This window comes from Oxyura jamaicensis, chromosome 8 (genome assembly GCF_011077185.1).
Source record: "Oxyura jamaicensis isolate SHBP4307 breed ruddy duck chromosome 8, BPBGC_Ojam_1.0, whole genome shotgun sequence".
NCBI classification, from domain to species: Eukaryota; Metazoa; Chordata; class Aves; order Anseriformes; family Anatidae; genus Oxyura; species Oxyura jamaicensis.
Window position 1 is genome coordinate 15994698 of NC_048900.1, and position 22551 is coordinate 16017248.

Here is a 22551-nt window from a genome sequence, read left to right on the forward strand (position 1 = left end):
GTTTTTAGATCTGTTAGGCTTCCTTTCCATTTATAAACCTAATTCTGTGGCTCACCCCCACCACAATCACCATTTAACTTCCCATCCTCAGAAGATATGCAATCTTATGACTATTTTATTCTCTTCCATAAAATAAGTAATTTTGAAAAGGTCTCAAGGCATTGCTGTTTGTGGTAGTTATAAAAGAACACTCAGATCGTGATGCTTACATAGTAGGGTCTACCACTTGTGAGGATAATAGAAAATGGTGATCTCTGAGGTCTCTAAAACCAGATGGTTTTCAAACTTAGTAAAAACTTGAAGACTTGGCAAAAATGAATGTGATTTAGTTTGCTGAAAACAAATTTGGAAAGGCTGAGAGGGGGAGCTAGGGAAATTACTAGTAGATCTGTTTAATCTATTCTAAGAACCAGAAGAATGTCTGCCTTCATTACTTTTTTCAAGTCTCTTGGTCACTTGGAGAACAACATTGTGATAATCAACAATCCAAGTAGCTCGGCTGAATCAATCATATAATCTTGCATGGTTTCACTCTTCCATCAGATAGCTAATTAAATATTAAGGGGGATGTAGTGAGCTTGCATACTTCTGTAATTCGTGTTTCTTTCCTGTTTTTTAGAAAGCGTGGTAGGGAATCAGCTTTTCAGAAGGCTTTGACAACAGCATGCAGGCGAAGGAGACAACAGGTAGCACCCATGGTGACTGTGGACTTGCCAATGCAGAATCCTCAGTTTGACTTGAATAAATCATTTTTTTGGTCTGAGTATACAGAGATCAACTGAACATCATATGTATATTAATTCTAATGTTGTTTTTTTGAGGCTTGTCCCTATGTATGTGTGATTTAAAGTTGATGCTACCATATGGCATTCTTCTGTGACTGGCCAACCAAGAGTTCATTGTTTTATTCATTACATCTTCTTTTAAGGTAGGGTTGCAGATAACTTTTTGTTTGTTTTTGAGATTCCTAGATATCTAAAAGCTGTAGAATATTGTATGCCAGAACATGGAATCCTATAAAAAAGAACTTCAGTCACAATGCATCTTTTGATACTTAGCGTTAGAGAATTACTATCCTATAGCAAGTCAATTTTGCCCTAGTAAAATAGCCTGAATGCTCATCAGCTTAAGAAAATTCATTAACACCGCATAAGTGAAGGTCAGTAGAATCAGGTTTGTATTTCTAGAAACTGTCCTTTTGCAGAACTACTGAAGTGGTTTTCTGTTTCACCTTGTGGACAGGGATTAAGGAGATAAGACTTTTCTCCTTATAGCGACCTCCCAAGAAAACTAATAATCTTTACATTTAAAAAATGCTGAACTTCTGGAGGATCAATTAGAAGTGTGTTTTTTGCTTTTGTTGTTTTTCTGCAGAGAACTTCAGTAAGCAAAGGAAACAAGTAAAAACACTTATACGGAACTCAGCCCTCTGAGTCCTTGCAGACTTGTTTTTGCTTCAAGCTAATACAATGAATTTTGTATAATAGAAAATGCTGCCAGGTCTGTTCTTTTTCCTGGGAAGTTCTTCTCCTTACATGGGAGGTCTTACTGGTTGATTGCCGCAGGCTCATAGTCTTTGCATGGGCTGTAGACACTTAGCACTCTGTAGAGTGTCCTTTGCTTATCACCTGCTATAGTACTTGGAACCTTTTTTTAAAAAAAAAATTATTAATTTTTTAAAATTTGCCCTAAGCAGGTTAATAACTCTCCAAATGAAGAAAGAGTCTTCCCCTTCCTACAGAGTAGTTCACCTCATCTAGTTTTTTAAACCATTATTGTGAACACACACACACACACACATGCAGAATACCATTGTATTTTTCATGCCTTTCTACTCTTAGCAGGAGGTCTGAGCCCTCAGTTCTTTTTATGTTTACTTACAAAAATGACACTAAATCCATGAACTAAGTGAAACAAACTTCCGTAATCAACTCACTGAAGCAGAAAGATAGATGGAACCTGCGTTTCAAAATTAGCTCCAGAGACAGTAGAAAGCACTCAGTAGAGGCTTTTGTTAATTTACAATATTGAACTGGCAGTCTTGGCTACTCTTTCTCTCCATAGGATGGAGAATACAAGCTTTCTCACTCCAGTTTTAGCCACACATTGTATAACTGATGACTGAATATGTAGATGCAAGGATAAGGAGGTAGTTGAATTACTATTCTCATTTCATCATCTTTTTAACTATCAAGATTTCAGAAATGGTGCCGATTAGAATAAATTGTAACTGCAGTTTTGGCATTCATATGAATTAAATTTTGCAAATAAATTGGATTCTTTATAATGACTTTCTTACAATGGTTCTAATTCTGCTGGTTTTATTTGGGCAGAAGTCCTACTGAAATCCCCATAAGAAATCTAGGATCAGCGTTTAGTATTTGCCTCAGTTCAGTAATTGTTTTCTTTTATGTGGCTTTTTAGAGCACTCTGACAAGGAAGGAATGAACAGCTTATCTTATCAAGATTTATAGTCAATAGCTTCTGTAGTCTTGTGAAGAAGATGTCTGGTGTGCAAATAGCAAGGTTAAAGTGATTGCACATGAAGTAAATACAAACTTCAGCTAGTATTTCATCCTGAAAACTAGCCTGAACAATACTTAGATAACTTCACTAATGGAAGCCCTTTCATAATCTTGACCTATATGCAGTTTTGTCAAATCCAAGGTCAGATAGAATTAAAAAAAAATAAATTTTATTTGAACTTCTGTAACCAAGATTTCACATTTCTGAATATTCTCTTTAATACAAAAACATTTTTTGTTTGTTTTAAGTTTTATATAGGTCTCAGTGTTTGATCAGTGGTAATAAAAAAGAAAATACCTATTTGTTTAGGAAATGTCCTCTGAACCATTGCAGCTGCAGACAAAAGGAGTTCATTTCAAATTGATTAATGTACTGTAAGTATCTGAAATTGCTTGGTCCTGTAACTTTGCTGCTTTCTCATCAGTCTGAAAAATCAAATGAAGCATCTCTGAAGATTCCTGATTGATGCTGTCAGCTTTGTACTGATATTACAATGTATTTCAGGAGATGTTCAACGTGGGGCAGTAATTTTTAAGCATTCCATAGTAAAGTTTTTCTATCAGATTATACCAAGTCCGTTGCCAAAGAGCTATGCATTTTAGCGTGTTTTGCGTTTGTGGGTGGGAGATTTCATATATGGATCTTTGTAAGTATGCATGAGAGAATGATGTATTGGTGATATTGTCTACTTTTATCGTGGCATGTCTAAGTGCATTTTTTCCCATAAACCATACTGCCTATTTCTCTTATTATCTATAAACTCAGATTAATTTATTTTCTTGGAAGCCATGTGTTACTTGGTTTCATTTCATAACGTATGTACAAATTTTCCAAATGTTGCTAAAGAATGCTTCAGGCCCAGATGCAGTAATTCATTGGTGGGAATGTTAAAAGTACAGGAAACTGTAACAAAGAAAAATACTTTCCTCCTAAAAATGGAACTTTGACAAGATAGCATTGTTAATCCCTATACTTACTTTTTCTCAGCTTGGTAAGAAAAGCAGGTAAGCAGGAATTATCTTAAAATACCAAGTCTACAAAGTCACGCGTTGATACGGTTTGGCTAAAACAAGATCATGCACTTAAGCTGCGTGAAAGTGTGTAAAAATCTTACTGCTGATTTGGTTACTTTATGAAGGCATCCAGTGGACAGATAACTGTTAGTCAACAGGAAAATACAGCACGAGGAGCACAGCCTTTTGTATCCTTAGGCTGTCCATACAAACTCTGCAGGAGATCTTGGGCTGTGATAGAGGTGGAAATACGCAAGAACTCTCAAATTCTCTCAGGAACCCCCTCCAGTCCACAGCAGAATGGCTGGCTGCTAGCCATGCTGTGACTGGCTGCTGGCCAGCTCCAGTACTCTGTGACCCCTTCTAACACAGCATACGGAGCATGAAGGATGAGCTAATGGTGTTTCAAGCAGCATTAGTGAATCAAATTTAAAATGTGGATTCTCACCCGCAGTGGTGTGGGGAGATTCATGGCTTTCAGGAAAAGGAGCCAGGGAAGAGAAAACACCTCCTAGATTTAGATTACATGTAGGGGAATAGAAGGTAGTCTTTCTCTTCCTAAAACCTCCATATGCAACATTGTTGGTTTATTTTCTTGCCACAACGGAAAAAATAAGAGTTTGTTACCATAGTGTATTGCCATGTTTTGTGTAGGATATCTTGTATGTGCACTCTGAAAACTGCCTGAAATATCATTATCTGTGTTCTTCTGTTTTATCCTTCCTCTAAAATACAATGGAATGTCCTGATTTAGGAAAGAAAAAAAAATCAAAAAAACACTTTCAAGTTGCCATTTAATTTCCATTGACTTTAATAAGGTTAAAATTTGTTTGTAAATTCTAATAAACGTAAGTATTCTCACTTAGAAAGAGCTCAGGATATTTCAAAATACTAATTCTGAAAGTGGAATGCTGATTTGCTAAACACATTTTGTAAAATGTATTTTGTCATCTCTTGAGATGAAAACAATTTTGTCTTGAAAATCCAAAAGTGGAGCACAAACACAGTGAAAGTAGTCTCAGGATCATTGTGATGGACCTAGGGAAAGTTCATTAAATAAGGCCCCCTAACAATGGTCATTTACCAAAATTATTTAAGTAGCTGAACCAGTAACAGAAGTGAATGTTCTTTTACAGTATAAGGTGGCTAAATTGTGTTCCACTTGGTGTCCATTTTCTTGCTTATTGCTGCAGTCAAATAGGCAAAGCAGTAGCATAATCAAATCTTCATTGTATTGGTGTAATTTGCATGTTTTCTTTATTGTTTCAGAACCGTCACAAACAGTTATGAAATGAATAACGCTCATTTTCATGCTGGATGGATGATTAAATATTTCTCCATATTTTGGGGTTTCTGTGATAAGGAAATTTCCAAAGCCACTCTTCATTTTTGTCTGTTATATAGCAAAATATATTTTCCTATATATATATATATTTAATATCAAAAAACAACCAACCAACCAAAAAACTCCAGTATGTGCAGGCTGATTCTTTATTGCCTAGGTGACTGAATGAAGCACAACCCCTTAAAAGGCTTTTGTATCACAAAAGCATCAATAAGGCTGTATCCTAAACACCTTCATTCCTATGAGCATTACATGCAAAAAATTGTAATTAGTTTTATGAGCAGTGCTGTTGTTTTCAACTTGACTATATTTACAGGGATGTACTCTCTGTCAGCTTGGCCCAGTGAGGCCTACTACAGCTCTGTAAAAGGAAAAAGCTCTGTAAAAGGAAAAAGATTTGCTGTATTCACTGCAGGTTCAACTGGGCTTACAGTAAGCACTGATTAAGTTCCACTATGCTGTTTGAAAACTCATTCTTCACAAAGAATGGCATAACCAGTAAAAATGTCTGTCTTCAGAGCTGGAAATGGTGATGCTTTGCTTAATAAGGTTGCTACTGGCAAGAAGACCTTGGATGGGTCTTAGTGTGATCCTGTTCTGAAGCTTATCAAGAGCTGCTCCATTGCCATGTGCTAATTGTAGATCAGCTTGCAGCTATGTGAATGTGTTTCGTAATGCAGTACCCCCACAACTCCCTCAGGTACTCAACTCCTCTCTGTTTGTGTGGCTAGGTGTTTGAAACCCAGCTAACAGCTTGTGAGAGTTTAGAAAAACTGTGCCTTTGGTTACAGGTGCTGTTATCTTATGGATTGTAACAATGATCAGTAATTTTCAGTGGTCAAGTGCTTGGAATTCTTCACTCAGTCTTCATTCATGGAACATTATTGAGTTTAGCTAAGGTTGTATTATTATTATTATTTTCTCATATTGTTTGTTACTGTTTTTCTTCCAGTGCTCAGTCAGAATGCATTTCTTTTCTAGGATAAGTGAATTCACTTGGTCTCAAATTGTCTTCTTTTTTATTTTTATTTAAGCCAGGAAATGATTTGCATGGCATTGTATCACTTCCCTGTTACATTTTTATTGTGCAAAGTGACATGCTGGTACCGTGCTTGTGTTTTGTAGCATTTGCCTTTGGTCAGCACTGTGTCAATGCAAAACGTTAAAAACAATAACATACCTACTGGCTTTGGGAAAGGGTAAAGGCTGGAAGCTTGGCTGTACATATTTGTGTACACATAATACTCTAATTTATAAAGTTATAACAGTAGTCTCAAATACAGTTTATATTAGCACCTCTATCAGCAGAGAACCACCTTCTCCCAGGAAGCACATCTTCCAGACTTCCCGAGTAATGAAATATCTCCCTTAAGAAAACATAACAAGTACTGCCTGTAGAGTCAGTGAGCTTTGCCACCTCCTTGTCCTTGCTGAAAAGCTGTGTGCTTCTGGCCCTTTAATTGGATTTGAGGAGTTCCTGCACTCAGACAGCAGGAGAGATGATGGCAGGGGCTAGTCAGTGTTATGAGAAACACATAATGAGCAATACAGCCTGCAGAATTCTGGAAAGGATAAAGGGGAGACACTTAAAGACAGGTTTTTTCAAAGTGGTCTCATTGGCCTGTGAACCAGGGTTAAAAGATAAGAGATTTCTTGATCACAGACTGGAGCCTGCTTCTTGTGTTTATTGGAAGCTTGTTTTTCTGAAGGTTAGAAAGTGTATTTTCAAGGAGCTTGATAGCTGTAGTAACCTGCCCTGTCTTGATTTTGTATTATTATTGCTTGCAGACTATGAACTAATTCTGAAATGGTAGTTACATAGGACAGTAGCTGAGAATACCTGAAGGTAACCAGAATTTTAGTAAGTTTTGATTTCAGAATCCTTACGTAAGTAATCCTCTGAAATCAAATTGTTTTCATCATCTGGGAGGTAGTGGTACCCGAACTTGATACAGAAGCCTGTCTTTCCCAGAAGCTTTCGTCTCATGACTCTTAAGATTAAATGCAAAGTTGGTAGGGACACAACTCCTGTGTAACAATTTATACTTTCCCCATTGAAAGTGTGTTTTGGAACAAGTTCTTTCATTTTTACATTCTATATCCTTACAGATATAAAATATAATTTTGTGAAATTCTCTCATTAATTGGAAAAGGCTTTTGTTCCACAAAAGAGGAAGTGTGGGGGTATGCAAGGGTGGGCGGCGGGAAGGGTGCACAATAGTTCCTACCGCAGCACAGACTATGCAGGAACAGAGCTATCAGCAAAGTGGAAAATAGGAATCAGCTTTGTTTCTAAGGAAAACAACTCCCAGGAGGAAGCAAAAGTCCATATGTAACACCATAACTGCTGATGTGCTGTTCAGCTTTGCTTCCCACAGCACAATGAAAGTTCAGTGTATTTTGTTTCTTAAAATGGCACCCATGAAATTATGGAAATTATGATATATAAAGTTTAATACAGGGCGTCTTCAAATATAATGAGTCCCATGCTGCAGTGTTTTTTCTCCCGTGTTGCTCTTCCTTTATCTGCAGAGGGGTAGACAGCAGCACATAAATAAAATTTCTTATGTGGAATGAAGAAGTATCATAGCATTCTCTTAACCAGACCTCCAGCCCAACACAGTCAGCTAGACCTATGACATTCCAGAGAGAGTTATCAGCACTGAAGAGTTTACAGTTTCTGTAGGCAAATTTCAATGTTTAACTAGCTTTACCTCAATGCCTCATTACCCTTATCTAACCCACACTGATAGACCTATGTTTGTCTTGCTTGTTGATTGTCCACGGTATACGTGCTTAGGAATGGTCCAACACTTTGAACCCTGGGTCCTTTTAGCCAGTTAAAAGGTGTCGATGCACTCATCTTATCTGCATTAAAGAGGCAGAAATAAATGTTCTGTTCTTGCAGAGCCTGCTGAGCAAACTGTCTCTGACTTCCTTCAACTGAGGAAACTTCAGGAGCGAGGTGGGGGTGCTGGCACCTGGGAGCTACCTGTGACACCTGGTCAGAGAAGCCAGGCATGAATCCCAAGCCCCTCAGTTGCCTCTCCCAGTAACTCTGTAATTGCGTAGAACACACTACAGGAAAGTGGTCACTGGAAGCCTGGGGGCTGAGGGAGGGACAGCCGACTGCCCGCTTCTGTATCTCAGAACAGCAGTGAGCTGGCTGGCTGGCCAGGTACTTCAGTGTCTTCAAATCAAAAGTCCCCAGAATAAGTCTGCTCCTGTTGTATCCTGAGTGGCTTAAAAATAATGTAGTATCATGCACTGCCTTTTGATTTCTTTGCCTTTAGAGAGTGTTTGACTCAGGTTTTTAAACTGAACTTGACATTCTGTAAAATGTGGGAAGAGACTTTAATTAACAGAAATGAAGCCTTTGCCACTGTAAATACCCTAAAAGTAGTATCTCAAGTTAAAATAGTTGCACTGATAAATAGTTCAGGTTATAGTTATGCTACTGCTGTCATTTGTAATGACTAGGAAAGTGGAGGTAACAGGAGGTATGACCTCCGTCTGTTTTATGCCATTAGAAGTTTTGTGTACATGAAGTTATACTGGCAAAACTGTTGTTGCTGTAATCTGTTCTTTGAATTCTGGATTTGTTGTATTTGTATAATGCAAATCACTGGTCTGTGCAAAACAGAAGGAGTTTGGGGGTATCCCTGTACTGGTGTGGCTATTGCATAAATGAATGGCAGGCACTTCTCTGTAGCAGATTCTAATGCTTGTTTACTTGTGTTGCTACAATCTAACAATGAAGTTTGAGGCCTTTTAATACAGGGTACTGGAGAAATTTAGAGTTAGCACAGAATATTAGGGGTTTTCTGTTACAGTTCTCCTCAGGAGGTTTCTTTCACATCTGCTCATACAGGGTAATGTCAAGTGCAGCCATGTAAAAAATGTCAGTTGAACGCCCCCTAGCTGCAATAATTTTCAGAACATCAATAAGGTGAAGGTTTCCAGGGTGTTCTAATACACAGCTGAGGTGAATCCCACATTAAGAGTTTCATGTTTGTTGGTTTTGACTCAGCCAAGCAGTTACTCTAAGGATGGGCGTATTTGTGTTTTCATGTACTGATCGTTTCAGAAAATGATCTTACATTAAGGAAGCAATCTTGAGTAGGCTCTGCTATGGGAGTTTCGAAGATCATTGAAGAAGTGAAACTTAGCTAGAAAGCAGGTTATAGGATCCTTAAAATGGCCATACACTCTTTCCTTTGCAATGCTGACATCACTGCTTATGCATTATAGAATGATGTGCTCAAGGCTGAAGAGGTATTATCATGCTTAGATTAGCATGGTAGTTGTAAAAATCAAGCTAATGATGATTAGAGACTATTTTTGCTGACGTTATTGACTTAGTTTTTGTTGTTTCAGTGCTTTCTGTACATGTGAGTGTGCATGAAGAGGTGGATTGCCATCACAAACTGTCTGTATATTATATCCTCTCATTTCTCCAGGCAACATTCAAAGAGCTGAGCAGGAGTCATTGATAATACACTACATAAAGTGCTGTCTTTTTGTTCATAACAAGTATTACAGAAGGTACATTGTAGAGTGCCTGAAAGTACAGGATAGTAGTTCATTTGTAATCACACCTACACCACATTTTAATTGTTTAAAGTTTTATTTATAATAAGTACAGATCTATATTTACAAATAACAGCAAGACTAAAATGTTCTCTAAAATTTGATCCTTAAACTTACTTTTGAACAGTTTTTCCTGAAATGTGATCAGCATGTACTCTACTGATAGGACTACAAAGAAAAGCTGCTACAATCATCATAAATTCCCTCCACTTTCTTAAAGGATTTTTTTCAGTGTTAATCATTCTTTTTTCTAATTTAGGAAAGGAGAAAATTACCTTTTCCTCTCCTCTGTCTTCATTTCTTTCACTGAATGGGTATCACACCAAAACAGATTGCTAAAACGGAAGGATTTAGTACTTTTTTCAGGTCTTCTGCTTTTTGCTTCATACTTTAAAGTAGCTATCTAAGGCTTACTATATGAAAATCACCAACAGGTATACACTGATAGCCGTATTTTTTGCATATATGAAGAAGTGCTGGCTGCAGATACACTATTTTCAGCTAAGAAACTTATTTGCTGCTATAAAACTTGAGAGGATAATTAGTCTTGAAAAAATCAAGAAAAAGATTTTAGTTAGATGTTAGGTTACATTTGTGAGGTATCCAAGGTTATCTAAGTCTTGCAAGTCTGGTATATGCCGAACTAGAATGAATATTATTATCAGACTTAAAGAATTACCTACCTACACCAAAATAAAACAATTAATCACACAAACTGTAAATTGCTGTATCAACAGTTCTGAGCCATTATTAACTAGCACCAGTACCACCTTCTAATTGGTTACTGAGTTCCAACTTTGATGCAGTAGCTGTTGTGTGTCAAAGCACCAAACCATAATAAAGCAACAGAGGAAATTAAAGTTCAAACTCTTAGTTTATCACACGTTGCAGTCTTCTTTTTTTTTTTTTTTTTTTAAGACTTTTGCAGTCTTTTATTCTGCCACGTTTACCTAAATAGGTGTCTATAATCATGAAGATTCAGTGAGAGAAATGGATTCTACACTCAGATACCTAAAGTCATACCAGAGTTTGAGGATTGCTCAGCAATGAGTCAGGGTTTTGGCTTATCCCTGCAATTGGTACTTTTACAATAAAGAGCTGCATTTGGATCTCAGTTCTTCCCAAGGTCTAGTTCTATGCTGCTCTGTAACAAAATACCAACATGATGTCCTTCTATTACAGGAAATACAGAATGCTTCTACTACAAGTGGATGGAATATTTAATACTAGTTAGTGACATTTTGTTGTCATTAGAATATAATATACCAGAAGGAAGAGCTGTTTGTTGCCTGTGCAATGTTGTACTAATTCATTCTCTATAGGTCCTTATTTATAATGGAAAATTACAGCTATGAAATTTACAGGATCCTGTCAGGTTCCTCTTTTCTCTTTTATGCTACAGAATTTCTTAGTCTCAAGAAGCAGGAGCAATCTTTTCTTTCTCCCTGTTTTCAAATAAATGTTCCACAGTTGTAGGTGAAGGACTACAGGCACTGGAAAAACAGCATCATGTCTGGTAATGAAGTCATTACATTTTTAACCATGGTGAAAGTTTTTTGCTTTATACAGCCATGCATGCTTAATGCCATGCTGGTTGCTCATTTTAAGAACAGTATTGGCAGCTCTCTAAGCTTAGTGGTTTACTATTTGGCTTTACTTTGCACAAATATATATATAAAATATAGCTGACCTCAGGCTCTAAACAGGTTCATTAATATTTACCAACAGTGCTGAGCCATGTTGGTAGATGCACATTGTGTGTGTGTCTGTGTTTTTTTTAAATACTTATGTGACTGATAGAGGAGACAGAACCAAGACCAAGAATTAGTTATTATGAGGAGTGCTGGCATGTTATTTTCTGAAAGGTCTCAGGAAGTGGGGCATCTGTATTCTTCTGCAGAATATTTTGTGAAATGAGAGGATGGGGAAGAAAAATGAGAAAAAATAGAAAAAGTTAAAGTCAAAACTGATGGTGTTTCACATTATTTTCCTGCAGAAAGCAAGAAAATTGGCTATGATTATTTACTGTTGCCATAGTATACCAGGAATCAACAGCTATTAAAATTTAATGCAAATCTAACTCAACACTTCAAATGTGAACAGTGGTTGCATGGTGATACAAGGACAGGGTTAAATGTTATCTGTAGTACTTTGTGCTAGAGTATGTCTGTTCTCTTATGGAACCACTTAGTCTCAAATACGGGCTGAAGAGGAAAGGATGTGGTGAGTCTCATGAAACATAATGAAATGAGAGTTTTGTGTGTGTAAGGTAGCTGCTCTTTGGCTATTATCTTGAACCAAACAGCAATACAGTGGTAACCACAGAGTTGTATTTCCATGGCACATCTTTTGGGTCTCCCCCTAGTTGCAATGCTCTATATTTCTAATAGGAAATAATGGAGAGAAGTTTCCATAGATTTGAAGAAAGTTACTTTTTTGACTGGGGAGCAGGAATGACTGACAGCATATCAATGTCAGGTCAGACCTTCACAGGCCAAGTGCAAGTATGTGCCTGCAACATCACTAAAGCTGGTGGAGGTGGTCCTATTTGTATGGTGCATGGAGTACTTTGAGATTTTACTGCTCCTGGAGCTCTGTTCTGTTCCTTGTGCTGTAGATACCACCCATGAGACGGAGGTACCAGATAAAGGTATGTGAGTTGGTATCTCTACTTGCCTAGTGTCCATCCTGATGGATCAAGGCAAACACAGCTTCGTTGTTGAAGTTAAGATGTCAGATTGAAGTGTGAGGGAGGTGTGGATTTTTACCTTTCTGCTGTCCCTGCTTGAGGAGATAACCTTTGGTGGAGGTAAGTTAAGGTCTGGTTAAGGCCAGCAGCAGTAATTTGCTCTAATAATTTTGCCAAACCTCCTTTATGCAAGCTCTAAGTTTGAATTGTGCTTTTTCAGTATTAATGGATCTTCTACACATCTTTTCAAAATTAACAAGAGCAAATAATACTTTTACAATACTGTTATAATTCTTAAGAAACAAATCTTTAGGAACCCCCTGGATTTTAATAATTACTGGGTTACCTGACCTTGGATTTTATATCTAAAACTTTTTGAAATTTGACCGTCTCTAGTTACCACTTTAAGTGAGAGGCAGATCATTCTGTCTTGTATATTTAGCAAGTCTAGTTTTTTGGAAGCTGCTTGGGATTTGACCTTATGTAAATGCTTTTTAAATTACTGAGAATCATTTCACAAATGTAATTAGCATGTGATAAAATCACTTCAACTCACCTCATTTAACACTAGCATTAAAGTAATCCTTGAAGTTTTATTTGTCTGTTGTTATAGATTACTGGATTTCATTTTCATGTGAAGAAAGCTTCAAAAAGAGAATCATTCTAAACAGAAATTAAAATCCAGTGCATCATACTTGCGGTACATACCACTATTTGTCTTGGCCAGCAAATTGTCATGTGTCTTCTGAGTAAAAGTAAGCCGTGCTCTGAAGGGAGAGAGAAAAAAAATCTGTGCTATGTTTGTAGGAGATGCTGTTTAATCAGCTAGACCAGTTAATAACTCTTGCTGCCTTTTTTTATTTGTCAAGGGCTCAATATTTTTTCAATATGAGGTCTGCTTCAGTGTTCTTTAAATGGCAGTTTATAATTAATGGTACTTGAGTGTATCTCTTATTTCAAAAATTCATACAACATTCTTGGTTACAATTTATACATGATTTCAAAGTATAATTAACGTTCAGCTTTACAAGATATATGCAAACAGATATGCAAATTTGGAAATAAATATGCAAACATATAAAATGTTGTTGAATTAAGTAGTCCTTAACATTTTTAATGAAATCAATATTTTATTCATATTTTGCACACAATTTTGAGTACTTAGTGATTTGATAGTTCTCAAACTTCTGTGGACCATGTCTGAAGATTAATTCTCCAATGGCTCATCTTGTCTTCTAGTCTCCTGAACCTCGTATTTTCCTAATGGAAAACAGCAACTAATCCAAACCCCTTCAAGTTATTGAGATTCTTCTCAGTTATGCTGTTTGGGTATTTGAGATAGTAACGTTAGCACGTTACTGAAGCAGTTGAAAATAATCTTTATAAAGATTTTCATATTGAATCAAGTTAAAGATCTACGTAGCCCAGTGTTCAAACAGTAGCCAAAACGACAAATGGCTAAAGAAAATTATGAAAATACACCTCAAATGCATCACCGGAATGTTTATATAGCCTACAACCATTTGTGAGTCAAGAAATTTCAATGGTGATTTCTATGTAGTTATTCTCTGTGGGATTCTTTTACATATTTGCTGTCACTATTTCTCCACTCAGCCACAGGCCTCCGTTTTCCTTATTTAATCTCTTACTACTATGGCAGTTTGTCTGCTTGCATGCTGCCATGTTGCCCTTACAGCAGATATCAGGAAGATTAGGCACGATTGTTGCCCATGTGGATGAGAAGCAAGGAGTAAGAGCCAGACAAGCAGTGGTAGTGTGTCTGCAACAGCCTGGCTGTGAGCCCCTGGCAAGCAACAAACCTCCATAGGTAGCAAAACAACTCAGCCCTGGAGGGGGCTTTTTCCTTTACAGGGTGGAGAGTTTCCAGTTATATGACTTCTGACTTCCATTTGGTGCTGATTCATAGTTCTGGCCAGCTCTGATATTTCCCTACACAGAGCTTTTACTCCATTCGTCTGCTTTCACCTTCCTTATCAGGAAATGAAATCTATTCTGCAGTTGTAGATGTGTGGGTGGAGACAGTGCCTTCCTCCTGTTACCTAAAGTCACAAACTTCTGGCCTTTACTGTCTTGGGAGTCTCCATTAGCCACCTGAATAAGCAAAGCCTCTGGTTGTCCCTCCTTCAAGGCTGTTAGGAGTACAAACTCTTGCCTCAGCAGCATCTTTCTGAAGATCCCGTTAGTCTTGTTTTCATCTTCCCTGTTGCTGTGCAGTCTGCTCCCCTCTTCTTGCAGCTTGCTTGGCTACACAACTCAACCAGAGCACACCTCCTGCAGGTAAGGCCACTGCCTCCACCTGCTCCAGCCCCAGGGAGAGGCCCCAGGCTCTCCCTGCAGCCCTGGACCGGGGGAACAGCATCCTCCCTCAGGAGTCTGTCTGTGTAAAGAGCTCTGTTGTGCCCTTATGGAAACAGCTACGTACCTTCCTACTCTGGGACAGTGATGGCTTTTGGAATATTCAGTCTTCCCTCATCCTTGCCACTACCTCCAGTCTTGTGACTCAGTGGCTTGGTATTTTCTCTCTCTGGATGCAGGAGGCTATTTTCACTGCTGGTAGTCCTTCCTTGTAATCTTATCACTAAATTTCCTATGTGATTACTGCCCCTGAATGCTTACTATCCGTCAGCTTTGTTTGCCCACAAACTTGATCCCTACCAAGGAAATGTTATCTCAGAAGGCAGTGCAGTTAAGATACCCAGACAATCAAGGTATACAGATGTATGGAATTTTGTATTTAACTGATAAGAGAGAAAAGGATCCTGAAAGAAAATCAGGGTTCTGGCTGTAGTTCCTAGTAAATAACTGGGTATTAGTACTGGGAGACTGATAGGTGCTTCACTGTTGTAACAGGTATACACGTTATGATAATTAAATGATAAATTAAAATGGATTGATCTAGGAGGTCAAAAAATACTGGTCCTTCAAAACTTCAAACTATACTCTTTACAGTGTTAGATAATGCAAGCTGTGGAGAGGCACAGAGAACTGTTGAAGGGTTTGGTGTCAGAAAGGCCAAAGACTGAGGTAGTAGGCAGTGTGTAGAGGCAGGTTTCTGTTCTGTCTCTGTTGCCATCCAAAGCATGCTTTAGGGTTGTATATTGCTGAACCACTGAAAGAATACCACAGAACTTCTGCATTGCAGAAAACAGTGGAATCTAACAGTTTCTCCAGGCACTTAGCTAGCAAAGCCTTCTCCCTCTAGATTCTGGTGTAAGACAGGGTGGCTTGAACAAGCATTGACTTAAATTGAAAGAATTTGAATATCTCAGCATACAAAGGTAAAGTGGATGAGTGTGATGCAGAAATTTGTGTTTGAGTCACAATGTGCCATAGAAGGCAGGAGGCATGCCATACTTGACTGCAGTCTCAGAATCTGAACCAATGTTAAGCTATTTACAGCACTTCAAGTAGTACAGATCCTGCAAGGTGACTATCAGCCATAGAGTAAATGTGGTTTTATTCTTGGTTTGCAGGGTTACTAATCAAAATAGCATGTCTAGGCTTTAAGTCACTTAGGGTTACTACATAAAATTCCTACACATGTGAAGTGCTGTGCTGATTTCAATGTTGTTAATTATTTAGGATTTGCTCATGTTAGTAAAGTTTGTAGGATTGGTCCCTTATGTTTTTTTTTTCAATAAAACCTAGAATATAATTCATTTAGTTTACATCAGTGCACAAGTAATCAAAATTGTAATTATATCTCTAAAGAAACGTCACTTAAAAATAGACATATGAATGCTGTTTTGATCATTCCAAACTGCTATTTGAAGTGCAGTGTTTTGGTTATGAGATGTAGAAAAATGTATCTGCCCTTGCAGGTGTGTAGTCAAAATGCCATTTCAGGGCAAATGGTGCAATAGTATTTTCTGAGATATATTTATTACTACAGGTAGAGTGAGTGAAAACCATACAGCTGCTTTCCTGTACATCTGTGGTACTTTTGACATTTTTGGCTTATTATTGACTGAAATGAAGACTTGCTGGGGACCTCCTGTACTTAGCAAAACATTTTTCAGAGCTGTGCAACACCCTCTGCCTTCATGCCAAATAACCTTGGTCTTTAAAAAAGGCTGTGTGTATGCAGTCGCTCGGTTCCATATGCCTTTTATTCTCCGAGCATATTTTAGGGCTGGTTTCTTGCAATGTTTTATTTCCGTGGGCTGGATTTCATTTCAGCTGATTACCCAGTCCCCTCTTCATTCTATTGTAATTATTTTTTGAATTGTCTCAAATTTTCAAATGGATTTATGACAATCTGAAAATTAACAACGGCCCCTTAATTGCACAGGGCTATGAGAGTCACAGAGTTCTTATTTGACGGATATTTCTTTCCCCTCACTTCCAGCCAGGCAATTCTGTGTGCTTTGCAAACCAGTGTAGAGGTGATAAAGTGTGTATACATTGAAACTTTTTCTTCCTGGCATTCCATCACTTGGAAAGCAATCTGAGGCTTTTCCATAGGCTGATGTATTGGCAGTAACTTATAAAACCCCCAAAATATGGAAACACGATTTTGGATTATGCTATAAATTGGGATTATTTCCTTCAGGCAGGCGGAAGGACATGCCAGCTGGACTTTATATTTTGGCTGCTAGAAAGCTTTAGGAGCCAAAATTATAATTAGCTCACTCATATTGAAATATGTTCTCTCTAGCTTTATTATTTTTTTTGCCAGAGCCTGATACAATTCCTGAAAGATGCATTTCCCCTCAGCACAGGAAATATGCGTCATATTGTTGGTGTTAAGCAACCACCTGTGCAGTGGCTGTTGCAGTGCTTGCAGCAGGAGGCAGCACACCTGCTGCCTGGCACCGTGCGCGTGCCTCTGTGCTGCAGGCGCTGCTGTAGAGGCCACGGACCGGCTCTTTGGCTGCTCAGTGCGCTCACTGCAGGGATGTACACTCTAGGCAAATGGGGTGTCAATTGCTCAGGGTCGTGGGAAATACTTCTGAACTTGAGATTGGAAGAAAAGTGGGGCTAGTTCATCAGTAAATCATCAGTGCAAGAAAGTTGCTTGTATTTCAGGAGCCCTTAGTTTCATGTGTTGTAAAGTTGTGCCAAGGAGTTTCAGTGGAGATCTGGGTGCTACCTACACGAAGTGGCTGTTGCACACTGTAAGTGGGAGGTGGGAATGAAGGACTGGTAGGCACAGCTGAAAGAACCTGGGACAGTTGAGCAAGCCACTAAAGCCATCTGTGAGTATTTTCACTCACACCCCTCTGTTACTCTTCTGATTTAGCATAGTTGGATCCACCATGACAACTGATCCATACTTTGAGGTAAGAATGAAGGAAACTGAGGCAGAGACAAGTAGTAACTCAGTCAGATTTCGCAACAGGTCAGACATAGCACTGCAAACTGAATCCAGATTCTCCTACTTCACAGTTCAGTGCCAGCCATCCAAAAGTTACATTAACTTGAGTTGAGCATGTAACTAACCTTTTTCCCCCACTCTTTGGAGTGTATATTTGCAAGCTGGATGTTTCATTGTGTTAAAGGTGATGAAATGGTTTCTCTAAATAGTTCTCAGATTCTGTGTTCAGATGATTCCTTTTACATTTACTTGTTTTTTTCTGTCTTTGTTGTGGCTGGTCACCAATTAATAGGGCAGTTTCTCGCAGTGAACCCAGTTCAGAATTCATTTGGGGATATTCATTTGATTAGTATGAAGATGACATGCTTGAATATTCTGCATCCTTTCTTTGTTGTTTTCTTTTGTATAAAAGACTCTTTTCTGACTTTCCATTTTACTACTTTCTCCCCAGACGAGTATAAAACTTTATTGAGGAATATCATTTAATTTGGGTGAGAGACTGAGATAAGGTTCTAGAATTGGTGAAAAGTGAAGAGGGAATATTCAGAGTACAAGATGTTATGTCCATCTGAGAGCTGTGCACCATTCACAGCTGTGGATTTAATTAGCTAGCCCTTCCAGATGAAGGGGCCAGGCAAAGGCAGCCGCCCGCCCCTGTTGCCTTGGCACTGGCAAGGTATGTATTCACATTACAGCAGGGGGCTCCAGAGCAGCAGAGAGATTTCACTGAACAGCAGCCAGTCACCTCAGAGCATTGAAAGGCATTTTAAAAAGTATTGAATAGTTTCATTTTATTTATTGTTTCAACTTAAAAAATGACAATACGCCCCTGAATTATGTCTTTAAATGGACAGTCTCTTTTCAGTTTGAATGACTTAACTGATTTTGAAACTGATTACTTGCAGACATAAGAAACACATAGAGAATAACATTCTTGCAACTACAAATCAATCTGGGTATTTTGTTAGACAAAAAGGATAAATTCTAAAACTAGAAGAAAGATCTAAAAATGAATGGACCACTTAAGTTGAATTTTCAAGACAATTTGTTAATGCTACTCTTTGAGGGTGATCCCAATATCTAGCATTTTTTTTTTTTTTTTTCCTGGTGAAATGAGTTGAAGCATCTTTCATTACAATGCTCTTTGTTTTTCATCTGTTTAAAGATTAGGAAAAAAAATGCTTATAATGCTTGAGTTGAAAACTTTCTTATTAATATTAGTAATATTGCAAGGGGCAGTTTAACACAGATGTGACTTACGTAATAGGCCTCCTGTATCTTAGTTTTACTTAGACCCTTGAATTCATGCTGATCTTAGTTGCCATTTATTAATCTTCTTTCTTCATGTGAGAAGAACGAATACCTGGAGTGTGCTGCTATCAGGTCATACGAAGGCCATACTAAGCAGAACAACATGTTTAGGACTAGCACTCCAGAAAGTAAGCATAGAGTTGTGTTAGTTGAAAATGACTGTAGTTTCCCTGCTGAACATTTAGAAGGATTGTAGTACGGTTTGTAGCATCTATAAAATGTTTTCTTTTGATGGACCATTTTCTGTGTTTTGAAATCAATGAAATATAAATGATGGGAAAGTGGTAACAAATATGAACAGGATAAAAACTTGAAACCTTTACCGTTGGAAAAAGGGGGAATACTTAGGCTTTTATGTTTCATGTTTTTGAAAGTACTAGTAGCTCAAGTGTAAACCTTAACTTTCCTGTAAGTTATACAGTTATGTACTTGCAAATGTAGGATCGCCTCTTTCTGGCACATGTAAGCTGGATGTGTACCATGAAGGCATTTGGTTTCCTCACTTTCTATTGGCTTAAGTCTTCATAACTTAGTTAACCTTTTTTTTGGAACTAGCTTTTAATTAAAATATATAATACCACAGTACTTCTCTTGGTTATTCATACTGTGGTAGGACTGCATGTAACCAAAGTAATTCTGATTATGATTTCAAAAATCTCCAGTAAAGCAAAATATGCTGGTAGCAAGTAACCTGTATATTATTATTATTATTATTTTGGATGTGTGGAGAAGAAGCAACTATGTTTGAGGGGAGGAAAAAAGTCTGTAGGCGCTTCAGACCTGATTCTAGTACCTTTGTTCAGTATAATAGTACCAATAAGCACTGTTTTGCTATGTCCCTAGTGATTTGATACAGAACAGCAAGTGTAAGCAAAGATCAGTAATCTCTCCCCCTTCCTCCGTCCCCACCAAAGCACGATGCTAGGTGTTTGTCTTGTTTGATTCTTCCCTTTTGCCTATATGTATATAAGCCAATGTGTCCGAATCTTATACAAGAACAAAGAAACTTTAATTAATTTGCAGCTATAGAAAATAGATATGAGTCTTGCTTTTAAATTTGTCTTTCTTTTCGAAATTTGTCTGCTTTGCTGTCATTGGCTGAGGCAATCTATAGCCCTGAGGCTACTCAGCCACCTGAGGATAATTCTACTGTAGCAGTTACATCTTTTTTGATATGTAGACTTCTTTCTTGACAATAGACTTCTCAATTACCTATTGTGGACTCTGGGTCTCCCTAGGTCTCAAAAGCACGTACTACTGTAATATTCCAGTCAGAACATCTGCAAACTCTGGCTGTTAGTGACCATGTCATAGAAGGTTTCAAATGCTTCCTTTAAATATAGGTGGTTAACCATTATCAGCTATCTAAAACAATATTATATATGTACAGTGAAAAATAAGCCAGAACTTTGCTTTTGTGGGAGAAAGTACTATAAAAGTGAACTGTGACACAATAAGGGTAAACTTAATGCCTGTACAGAAGGTTCTCTATATCATTTGATGGCTTTACCACAGAGAAGTGGCTGTGTGGAATAACAAACTGTAATTCCTCTGAACCTACCATTGACTAAAAAATCCTCAAAACAAAACCAAAAAAAAAAAAAAGAGCCATGAATAAATGAATAGGCAATGAGTTGTCAGCTGAAAAGAAGCACTGAAAAACTAGAAAGAGGGAGAAAAATGAAGAGGATTAGATGCCAGAAAACAAGGTGCCAAAAAAGTCAGAATCTGTCAGACTGGTACAAGCAACGATCCCTAGTTCCTCATTAGTTCTATATACAGTGCATGTTGCCAGAATACTCTGGTCCTAGATTAATTTACAAAGTATTTTGATAAACAATTTGTTCTTTCCACAAGAAGTGCCAGTGGAGACAGGTAAGGGAGGAAGAGTGTATAGGAGAAGTCGTGTAATAAAGGCATGATATACAACCAGGGGTTCTAAAAGTTTACTGGATCTCCTCTAATGCTATGTTCAAACTAACAATCATTATTCTTTCCATGTCTTCAATAGATCACCAAAGAACATTTCTATAATTTTAGCAACTATTTATATGTGGTACTAATATTATAGAAACACTAAATGCATTTCATTGTTTTTTATATATTGAGGATAAACTGTGCAATTATCCAGTTGTACTTAGACCACTAGGGAGTTCTATCTGGATCACAGGTAAGTCAGATAAATATTTTGGCTTTGGGTTTATGGTTACAGAGTCTGTGATCAGTTATTGGTGTTTGGCATGCAGCTGCCTGCTCCATCCATTTTTATGCACTAACTCATTCCCTTGATGTAGGGATTTGGGGATGGGGAAATAATTTCATAAATTATAAGAAAAAAAATCTTTCATCTACTTCATTCTGGATATCCATTGCATAAAAACTGTCAAAAACATATTGGTCCCTGCTACAGTTCCATTGATTACAGTGGAGTTAAATCAAAAATGAAACTGTCTGCTCAATTTAAATCTAATGATTGGTTAAAAAGTCGGGGGAGAGCCCTATCTAAATCCAGTGCAGTTTTATCCTTGTGTCAGCATTTAATTCCATTTGCATATAAGCCTATTTCCCTTTTCTAAATTTAATTTGTTAGAGCTTGGCCCTCAGCAACAACAGCAACAACAAAGTAATTGCATACAGTATTGGGCAATGGTGCCAATACAGCATGTGCTATAAAAATGTCTCACACGAATTTATAAAATGTAGTCATTAGCAACATTCTGCCTGGCAACAGCAGTATCTAAATGTCTAAAAAAAAAAAGTCAGGCTACTTCATAGCATGTGACACTTAATAATATACAAATGAAGAAGCCTTTTTTAATATCAGCTATTAGTTGTGGCCATTTCACCAAAGGAAATGGGATATCCATGTCTTACATGACCAATAGGATTCATTCTAGAGTTTCGTTAAGGCTAGATAAAACTGGCTGAGGCTAAGTTCTTAAGCTACCCTGGGTGTTATCTGTGACTGCACAAGGTACTTCTGCTGTGTGACTTAGCAGACTTGTTTTAAACTGGGGAGGAGTGGTTGGCATTGACACAATCTACCTTGTTTGTTTAGCTGTTACACTCTGCTACAGTATTTGCTACGTTCTTGTATCATCTAGCCTCAGACCACTTAGTCTAGACTTCATTAGACCTTTCTCCTAGCCATCTTATGATAAAAAGATTTCTCTTGGTGAGTTTGACCTAATCTAGAGTCATTCAAATTCTGTTCTTCTTCCAAAGGTAGTATTACCTGTGTCATCTTTATAAGATCCTTTATTCTCATTTTCCCTGTCCTGAATATCTGATTGCACCCAAAAGGAGAATCCCCCAAATAAAAACATTTCCTAAGATTTGGTTTGAGTTTCCTTTGTGCTTCTAAAGTTAGCTTTTTCATCACATATTCTGAGGGTAATAGATTCCTATGTCTTGTCACTTTTTCACAACTTCATGATTGAGCAGGAAGAGGTAATTTCCCTGTCACCATTTGTGGAGAGAAGACCTTGATGCCAAGAGGTAGGGACACTGTCCTGGAATGCTGTGTGATATGGAGTAAATAACATAGCCAAATTTTCTGAACTGTAGCCACATAATCTGTGTCCAAGGCTATGCTATACGTACTATATAAGCTTTTCAGAGGTGGAAAACAAACACACACCTTCCAAGTTTCCAGTCTCCATGCTTCTTGCTTTTTAGTGATAAAACACTCCATGTTTAGATAAATCAGGTTATTTTCTAACATATCAGATCTTTTTGT